This window comes from Sapajus apella, unplaced genomic scaffold, assembly GCF_009761245.1.
Source record: "Sapajus apella isolate SASKATOON/1434 unplaced genomic scaffold, GSC_monkey_1.0 scaffold23, whole genome shotgun sequence".
In the NCBI taxonomy this organism is placed as follows: Eukaryota; Metazoa; Chordata; class Mammalia; order Primates; family Cebidae; genus Sapajus; species Sapajus apella.
Genome location: NW_022436963.1, coordinates 7,911,572 through 7,922,215, shown reverse-complemented (window position 1 = coordinate 7,922,215; position 10,644 = coordinate 7,911,572). Strand labels below are relative to the sequence as shown.

Sequence of the window (10,644 nt, the reverse complement as noted above, 5' to 3'; positions counted from 1 at the left end):
CTGCCTTAGTAATGGTGGATGCCCCTGCCCCACAGACCTGGACTGTCCCGGGTTCAGCTGTGCTTGCTGTGAAACTCTCAATCCAGAGCATTTCAGATTGCTCTTTTTTGTGGGGGTGGGACTAGCTGAGCCTGATCACCTGGCTCCCTGCATCACACCCCCTTTTTTTTTTCAGTTGAATGGGTGACTCTGTCTCCCAGCAGTCCCAGTCACAAGTTGAAATGGTGCCCAGATTTGTATGATTTCTTTTGTGTAGACTCGCTGCGCCAGCTAAAACTGCCTCTGGAGACCATGGCCCTTTTTTGCCGGGAAATCTCCTAGCTTAGCTCCCTGTTTCAGTTCCCTTCTTGCAGTTGAATGGGTGACTCTGTCTCCCAAGTGTTCCAGTCACCAGTTGAAAATGCACCCAGATTTGTGTGAGATTTTGTGCAGAGACCCGCTGCGCTGGCTGAAATAGCCGCACTGGGGGCTCATGGTGCTTTTTTGCCTGGGAATCTCCTGGCCTGGTTCCATGTTTCAGTCCCATTTTTTTCAGCTGAATGGGTGATTCTGTCTCCCAGGAGTTCCAGTCACCTGTTGAAAAGGCACTGGGATCTGTGTGATTTCCCATGCAGCGACCCACTGCACCAGCTGAAACAGCTGTGCTGGAAATTCATGGTGCTTTTTTGCCTGGGAATCTCCTGGACTGGCTCCCTGTTTTAGTCTCCTTTTTATCAGTTAAACAGGTGACTCTGTCTCCCAGGTGCTCCAGTCACTAGCTAACATGGCGCCTGGACCCATGTATTTTGTGCGGAGACCTGCTGCACTGGCCAAAACAGCCATGCTGGTGACCCATGGGGCTCCTCTGCCTGTTAATTTCCTGGTCTGTGGGCAATAAAAATCTGTCTGGAAATGCGGTGTCCACTCACCCTGTGTGCTCTTGCTGGGAGCTGCAACCCAGAGCTGCTCCTAAGTGGCCATCTTGGATCCCTCCTCTGTAGATAGGTTATTTTTAACAGCTCCTTTAATTAGTTGGTTGATTCTGAGTTGCATTTTATATTCTAAAGATTCAAGGCCCAATAAAAGCAGACAAAGAATTTGTGTTCCCAGAGACCTCTGTTTTTTAGGATGTAGCCATAGGTGCCTCTATGGTTATGTTTAAAGTACACTTTAATGTCTGTTTATCCAGCTTGATTTAATTACAAATTCTTCTTGATTATAGGTTAAATTTTGACTTACATAAGACAATTTGAATTCCATCTGTGTATACTTGGAAGTCATTATTTTGGGATGATTTTTAGTATCTTAGACATTTTGCTAATTAAGAAAGGTTTCTGTATCTGGTAAGCATAAAGGAGGTTTTCCTATATGGGTGATGGCAATTGAATTTCATCTCACTTGCCAATCTTAATGGATTGGTTTGTGTGGAGTGCCAGATTGAGAAGGATTCTGAGGCCAAGTCTGAGCTCTGTAGAGAAGGTTACCATGCATGATAGGTGATCAAGGTCTTCTTGGCTGACAGAGGCAGGAGGATAGAACACGTCCTTCATAATTTCTATCCCTGCTCCATAAACTATCATACAAGATCAGAAGTGCCTCTTCTATGACAGAGACTGAATGCAACCAAGATCTGCAAACCAGGGGAGTGATTAGTGGACACATCAACATAGTTCCATCCTGAGGGAGTCATTTGTTGTTAGCTTGATGACAAATAGCCTGAAATGAAATTATTGAAGGAATCTGATTCCTTGTTAGAAAGATGAAGACATAAATCAACACAAAATTGTGAAGTTCAGAAGTCACTGAGGAGTCTTCTGGAAAGAACGTTAATAAGCCTGCTAGAGTAAAACATAGCCCAGGGATTGGTACCAGATAAACAGGATTCAGCAGTTAGTCATCAGCTTTGTGCCTTTGGATAACTCAGCCTTTCTTCCTGAGACTGCTTCCTCCTCTCTAAAATATGGATACTAATACTTGCTCTGCAGATGATAACAAGTACGTATAAAAAGGGCCTGGTACGGAGAACAACTCCAGCGATTGCCATTTTCCTATAGAAGTGTAAATTGCTGGATATTTTTGAACATTATCCTTTAAGTTTGTTTCTTAACAAGTTTATATTTCAAACATGCTTTTGGGAACCTTTCTACTTTAGAAGATCCATGAGTGTCAGCTATTGCTGGCTTTATGAATATTTAAAGAAAGCAATATAACTCCTATGCAATAGTTGGCATGTGTTTTTATCTGGCAATTCCATGTAAGAGATAATCTAGAGTCAAGCTAAATTACCAGTGACTTTTGAATCTGCTCATCTATGTCCTCTGACTTGAACCAAGCTGTCTGTTGATGCTTGCACTGCCCAGTTCAAATCAATTTTATTGCCTCTTCAGCTGCCATAGTAGCACAACATATAGATCAGAATAAATTGCATCAAAAGAACAGATACGTAACTCAGAAAATAGACAAACTCTGGGCTCAGGGAAAGATGGTGTTCTCAGCACTCTTTCACATGACTTTTGTAATTTCAGTTGCTCTTAGAAATGGATCTTTTTACATGGAAGTTGCTTTTTAAATCTAATTTATACTCAGACTTATCTCCAGAGTTATCTCCAAAGGAGTTTTAGAAAGGAGAACTGTGCAAACATTGTTTATTGGATGGAACTGTTTTCTAGATCCCTTAAGAATTTCAAATATGGAAATTCGAGTAGGAAAATATCATTATCAAAATATTATGTCTCCAAAGAGATTTTATCTTTATTTACTTGGATGTAGGAAAGCAGTCTACATATCTGCCTCTGTTTCCACATGGGAGAGAAAGTTGGGAAGCAGGTGAAAGTTTTATCACTTGCCTATGGTTTTAAAATGTAAAAAATTTCCAGTTGGACCCACAGAGATAAAAGCTGCTTTATAAAAAATCCATTTGGATACATAAATATCTAAAATATGGAATAGGACATTTGTGTTTTGAATTATTCAAACAACTTGGAAAGATTTATCATGGAGAAAGTAAAAAGAAAACATACAGGTGCACAAACACATGCACACACACATACTGCTAATTGGTAAGAGAAATGGTGTGCATGAACATCTGGGAAAAGAAAGCTACATAGAAATGTGAGATTTAAAAATTTCAAGAATCATTTTATAGCATTTTCAGGCTTGGGAGGCAGTGGAGTTCCATGGTTATGACATAGCACTCTGTAGGCTGACAGATCTGGGTACAAGTCTTAGCAACTCAGGAATATGGGTTTTGTTTTATTATTCTTTGCCCCTATCCCCAAGCAAGCTCTCTCATAGTTGTTTATTTCTTTTCTTTCTTTCTTTCTTTTTTTTTTTTTGAGTCAGGGTCTCCCTCTGTCACCCCGGCTGGAGTACAGTGGCACCATCTCAGCTCACTGCAACCTCGACCTGCTGGGCTCAGGTGATTATCTTCCCATCTCAGCTTCCTTAGTAGCTGGGACTTACAGGTGGGTGCCACCATACCTGGATACTTTTTTTGCATTTTTTGTAGAGATGAGGGTTTCACCATGTTGGCCAGGCTGGTCTCAAACTCTACATATTCTCAGATACCCACAGTTCATATTTAGTTTTTATAAATGAAATTAGTGACAATATCAAATATTATTTCGTATGGTCTGTTTGCATAGCGAAACCTCTATTCTTCTTTAGACTAAGTTGGAGACTGGAATTTGCCCTTGTTTTTGGTCACTTTTGTCTATGTTCAAATCTAAGTAGGTGGATTAATTTTAAAATGTCTATATCAGAGTCTAAACTAAAAGACAGACATTACAGTGGAGGAAAACCATTTCCTCTAAGTTGCAAAGGATTATGTAATCAGGAGTCATCAAGGAGCTCTGGAACCAGTGGATTAATATTCTTGATATATAGTGATGATTGTACAATTCTATATATTTGCTAAAAATCATTGGATGGCATGCTTACATGGTTGACTTTTATGGCATGTAAAATCTACCTCAATAAAACTGTAAAAAAAAAGCCTTGATATATTTAAAAAAAAAAACCTACAAAACAATCAAAAGATAAAGATGAAAATAGGTATAAAAATGTATGTGGAAAGTTCCCTTTCCACCTCTTTCTCCCAGATCTCTAGTGCTTTTTCCTTCAATGCAACCTGTTATCAGTATCTTGTGTAATTTCCCAAACACTATATTTAATGTACATACAGTATGTATATGTACTACCACCACTTTATACACTAGCAGTTGGGCACTGTATAAATTGCTCTGCATCCTGCTTTGTACCTCTGCCTTCAAGAGTTTCTCCTATGGATACATACAGTGAGTCCTTGTTATTGTTTTAATAGATGCATAGAACTTCATTGTGCAGATATACCACAATCCATCTACAGGCTTCCCTATTGGTGAAATATTTTTTCAGTATTTTTCCATTAACACTGCAGTGAACATTCATGACTTCACATAAGTGTGAGTATGTCTGTGGAGTAGATTTTTGGATGTAGTTTTGGTAAATGTGGAAAAACGTTTAAAGGTTGATTGCATACGGTATCAGTGAGGGTTTAGAGAAATGAGAAGCCCATGCAGTATTTTTCAGGAGGGCACAATCTTACTGTATATCAACACTAGAAATGTATTTACCCTTTGATCTAAAAAGTACATTTCTAGGAATCTCCCTTACAAAAATCCTTATATATGAACACAAAGTTATATGTTTCAGGATTGTTTGAAACAGCAAAACATTGGAATCAACCTAAATATATAGCAATCTTAGCAGTAAACAAATTATGGTACATCTATATATACTATGAAATAATTCTGAAGAAGTAAAAAGAAAGATGTAGATCTTTATAAATTGATATGGAAGAACAACCCTCTAAAATGTGTTAATGTGAAAAGCATGTTGCCCATGTGGTGGGGTCCCTCATAAGATAGATGGATAGGTAGATAGCTATTTAGATATCTGTCTAGATAGCTCATAAATCTCTTTTCCTCTCTTCTCTCCTCCTTTCCTCCCTTTCTCCTTTCCTTCCTTCCTTCCTTCCTTCCTTCCTTCCTTCCTTCCTTCCTTTCTACAAATGGATAGGAAAAGAACTGGGGATATATATAGATATAAATGTGTATAGACACACACAGAGCACATATATATGATTTATTCTATGTGACTATATTTATATCTTCCATTTTCATACTGCTATAAAGTATACCTGAGACTAATTTAAAAAGAAAAGAGGTTTAATTGACTCACAGTTCTGCATGGTTGGGGAAGCCTCAAGAAACTTTACAATCATGGCAAAAGGAGAAGGGGAAACAAGGAACATCTTACATGGTGGTAGGAGAGAGAGAGTGTGCAGGGGAAACTTCCACTTTTAAATCATCAGATCTCGTGAGAACTCCCTCACTATCATGAGAACAGCATTGGGAAAATCACCCCTATGATGCATTCACCTCCCATCAGGTCCCTCCCTCAACATGTCGGGATTATAATTCTAGATGAGATTTAGGGTGGGGTCACAGAGCCAAACCATGTCAATATATATACACACTTACTAATGTTAGTGTATACATACACACACACACACATATGTATGTTATTAGTGAGCGTTATGTGTATACATGTAAACACACACACTGTTATACTGTTAGAATATATATATCTAATAGTAATATACTAGTAATATATATTTAATAGTAATATACTAGTAATATACTGTTAGTATGTTAGTGTACATATATACATATTTTACTGTATATATGTATTAAATATATGCTGTACATATTTTACTGTGTATATGTATTACACAATATACATTTATAGTATATTTGTGCTAAATACAAATATAAATATATTTATATATACACAACACACACACACTAAAATTTAGCAGTAGTTATCTAAGGAGAGAGAAAAAGGATTGAAACAGAATGAAAGGAGAATTTCTACTTTTTATTCTATTTTTTTTTGAATTGTTGAATTGTTTTTACAGTGAGCACATATTCACACATAACTTCTGTAATTTAGCAAATGATTTTAAAATACCAAGAAAATTCTAGTGAACGTTATCAACTGCCCCCTAAGACTTTATTTTTCTTTCTTCCCCCACCCTGTTTTTGTTAATCATGAGAATTTTCAAGTATTTATAAAGTACACAAAATAATGTAACAGACAACCATGTAACCACCATCCAAATTTAACAGATGTTAACATTTTGCCAAATTTGCTTCAGATTCTGTTCTAATAAGAAGACAGGAAACGTTATCAATAATAGTTAAAGGCTTGTGCCCTACGCTTTTGAGGTGGTGATTTTTTTGGAGTTGTGTATTATTTATAATTTTTTAGATCAGAGAATAAGGTGCCCTTAGATGACTTAAAAGAAAAAAATTCTAGGCGCAGTTTTCCACATTTTGTAGAAAACTTCCTGTAAAAAGGATTAGAAATTGCATCTTTCTTTTTCCTTTGAACTACTTGGAGGGTTTGCCATTTCCTGTTCATTCTCCCCTTCTGGGCCCTCATCTCGCTCCCATCTCCCTGAATGAGCATCTTCCGTGGGCTCTTGACCTCTCCATTCTACCTTGGGAGCCACTGCCAGACTATCTTCCTAAAGCAAAGTTTCTCAACTTTGTTATTACTGTCATTTTGTGTGGATAATTCTTTGTTGCGGGGTCTGTTCTGTGCATTGTATGGTGTTTAGCAGCATCCCTGGCCTCTAACCACTAGATGCCACTAGATGCCTTCCCCAGTTGTGAGAACCATAAGTGTCTCCAGCTATTGCCACATGTGCCCCTAGGGAACAAAACTGCCTGTGATTAAGAATTACCATCCTAAACTGTGACTTTTGATATAACTCTCATGCTCCTAAAAGTCCCGTGGTTCTCTACTGCCTGTCACACCATGTTCAAACTCTCCCCACACCTGTCACCACCCCTGATTTCAAGGCCATCATCTCTTCTCCCACCTCCTACTGGTTTGGTGCTTCCTCCCATCAATCAGTCAGACCTACCTTCCTGCTCTCCTAGTCCTCTTGTATTATGCTAAATCTCACCACTGGGCTTTTGTGCATGCTTTCCTGCATCTTAGGGCGTGATATCTGTTACTTTTTGCCTGTCCAACTGCTGCTTGTCCTTCAAGGTCAGGCATAAGTCTCCTTGTTCCATATAATGTTTCCTGATTTCTTCGGCCCTTAATTGCGTCCTCTTGATTTGGAAGCAGTAAGCTCTGGTGGTTCAGTAAATGGTCTTCAGGATCAGATGAATGTGGGTACAACAGCCCTGATACCCCTACATATGAGCTGTGTGACATGGGCAACTAGTTTAGCCTCTTTATGCTTTGCCTCCTCAATAGCGTAATGGGGACAGCCATCCCTACCTTACAGGGTGGTTGAGAGAATTAAATTACATTTTGTAGACTCTACTTAGCTCCCAAGTATATATACTTCTTCATATGTGTTTGTCTTAACTGTGCAAATGGAATGAAGTTTGTTTGAGACAGGGACTCACTCTGTTACCTAGGCTGGAGTGCAGTGATGTAATTATAGCTCAATGAAGCCTCCATCTCCTGGGCTCAAGCAATCCTCCCACCTTGGACTACCAAAGAGCTGCGATTACAGGCATGAGCCACTGCCTCTAACCAGAATGAAGTTCTTTTTTTTTTTTTTTTTTTTGAGACAGAGTCTAGCTCTGTTGCCCGGGTTATAAGTGCAGTGGTACGATTTTGGCTAACCACAACCTCTACCTCCTGAGTTCAAGCGATTCTTCTGCCTCAGTCTCCCGAGTAGCTGGGACTATAGGTGTGCACCACCACGCCCAGCTAATTTTTGTATTTTTAGTAAAGATGGGGTTTCACCATATAGGCCAGGGTGGTCTCAAACTCCTGACCTTGTGATCCACCTGCCTCAGCCTCCCAAAGTGCCGGGATTATAGGCATGAGCCTCCATGCCCAGCCAAGAATGCAGTTCTTTAAATAAAGGTATTGTATGTTAAAATTTTCCAGGCCGGGCATGGTGGCTCACGCCTATAATCCCAGCACTTTGGGAGGCCGAGGCTGGTGGATCACGAGGTCAATAGATTGAGACCATCCTGGTCAACACGGTGAAACCCCGTCTCTACTGAAAATACAAAAATTAGCTGGGCATGGTGGCACATGCCTGTAGTCCCAGCTACTCAGGAGGCTGAGGCAGGAGAATTGCTTGAACTCAGGAGGCGGAGGTTGTGGTGAGCCGAGATTGCGCCATTGCACTCCAGCCTGGGTAAAAAGAGCGAAACTCCTTCTCAAAAAAAAAAAAACAAAAAACAACTTGTCCTCTGTTGTCTCTAGTGACAGATCCTTTGTAGATATCCAGTAGCTATCTTTGAGTCCATAGGGAAAATGCAGCAGTACATACCTACCAATTATTATACTGCTTCTGTATGTATTCATAACCTTGGGGTCCTTGATTTTCATTCCTTCCAAATGAGTTTCAGAAGAATTAGGCTTATCACCTTGATTTTATGCTTAAATTTAAAAAAGTTAATTATAATTGGTATATAATAGGTATATATATATATTTATGGGGCACATATAACGTTTTGATACAGGCATATAATGTATAACAATAAAATCAGGGTAATTGGGATATCCATCATCTCAAGCATTTATCATTTCTTTGTGTTAGGAACATTCCCATTCCACACTTCCAGTTGTTTTGAAACATACAATAAATTATTATTGACTATGGTCCCCTGTTATACTATCAAATATATTATTTATTGTATCTAACTATATTTTTGTACCCATTAACCACCCCACTTTATCCCCACTACTCTTCCCAGCTTCTGGTAACCATCATTCTACTCTCTATTTCCATGGGATCCATTGTTTTAACTTTAACAATATATAAACAGGGGCTAAGTGGGGTCTCATATGTGAGAACATGCACAATTTGTCTTTCTGTGCGTGGCTTATTTCACTTAACACAATGTCCTCCAGTTCCATCCATGTTGTTGCAAATGACAGGATTTTCTTTTTTAATGGTTGAATAATATTCCATTGTGTATATATGCCACATTTACCTTATCCATTCATCTGCTGATGGACATGTAGATTCCAAATCTTGGCTATTGTGGATACTGCTGCGATAAACATGGGAGTGTAGATATTTCTTCCATATACTGATTTTCCTACTTTTGGATATATCCCTAGCAGTGGGATTGCTGGATCAGTTGGTAGCCATAATTTTAGTTTTTTGAGGAACTCCTATACTGTTCTCCATAGTAGCTGCACTAATTTACATTCCCACCAACAGTGTATGAGGATTCCCTTTTTTCCACATCCCTGCCAGCATTCATTATTGCTTGTCTTTTGAATAAAAGCCATTTTAACTGGGATGAGATGATCTCTCACTGCAGTTTTGATTTGCATTTCTCTGATGGTTAATGATGTTAAACATTTTTTATACACTTCTTGTCCATTTCTATGTCTTCTTTTGAGAAATGTCTATTCAGATCTTTTGTCCTTTTAATTTTTATTATTTATTTATTTATTTTTGAGACAGAGTCTTGCTCTGTTGCCCAGGCTGGAGTGCAGTGGTATGATCATGGCTCACTGCATCCTTGATCTCCCAGACTCAAGAGATCCTCCCACCGCAGCCTCCCTAGTAGCTGGGACTACAGGGACATGCCACTGCACCTGGCTAATGCTTGTATTTTTGTAGAGATAGGCTTTTGCCATGTTGCCGAGGCTAGTTTTGAACTCCTGGGCTCAGGAAATCCACCCACCTTCGTCTCTCTAAGTGCTGGGATTATAGGCTTGAGCCACTGCACCCAGGCCCTTTGGCCCTTTTTAAAATCAAATTATTTGATTTTTTTTTTTCGATAGAGTTGTTTGAGCTCCTTGTATATTCTGGTTATCAATCCCTTGTCAGATGAGTAATTTGCAAATATTTTCTGCCATTCTGTGGCTTGTCTCTTCACATGGTTGATCGTTTCCTTTGCTGTGAGAAAACTTTTTAGCTTGATGTGATCCCACTTGCCTACTTTTCCTTTGGTTGCCTGTGCTTTTGAGGTATTACTCAAGAAATCTTTGTCCAGACAATGTCCTGGAGACTTTACTCAATGTTTTCTTTTAGGAGTTTCAAAGTGTAAGTCTTATATTTAAGTATTTAATTCATTTTAATTGAATTATGTATATGGCAAGAGATAGAGGTATAGCTTCATTCTCTCTTGTACAATGTTTAGCAGCATCCCTGGCCTCTAACCATTAGATGCCAGTAGATGTCTTTCCCAGTTGTGACAGCCATAAATGTCTCCAACTATTTCCACATGTGCCCTGGGGAGCAAAATTGCCTGTGGTTAAGAATTACTGAGGCTGGGTGTGGTGGCTCACTCCTGTAATCCCTGCACTTTGGGAGACCGAGGCAGGCAGTTCATGAGGTCAGGAGTTCGAGACCAGCCTGACCAACATGGTGAAACCCCATCTCTACTAAAAATACAAAAATTAGCTGGGCATCGTGGCACACGCCTGTAGTCCCTGCTACTCAGGAGGCTGAGGCAGGAGAATAGCTTGAACCTGGCAGGTGGAGGTTGCAGTGAGCCAAGATTGCACCATTGCATTCCAGCCTGGGCAACAGAGACTCTGTCTTTAGAAAAGAAAGAAAAGAAAGAAAAGAAAGAAAAGAAAGAAAGGAAGAAAGGAAGGAAGGAAGGAAGGAAGGAAGGA

General features: G+C 39.3%; 1 long non-coding RNA gene across 1 annotated transcript in view; it reads left to right on the top strand.

The window, feature by feature from the left end:
• Positions 1 to 2,925: 2,925 nt before the first annotated feature.
• Positions 2,926 to 10,644, top strand: part of LOC116559222 — a 16,982-nt gene continuing 9,263 nt past the window's right edge. Inside the window, exon 1 of the long non-coding RNA XR_004272386.1 lies at positions 2,926 to 2,937. This is a non-coding gene — a long non-coding RNA (uncharacterized LOC116559222). The remainder of the gene's footprint in view (positions 2,938 to 10,644) is intronic.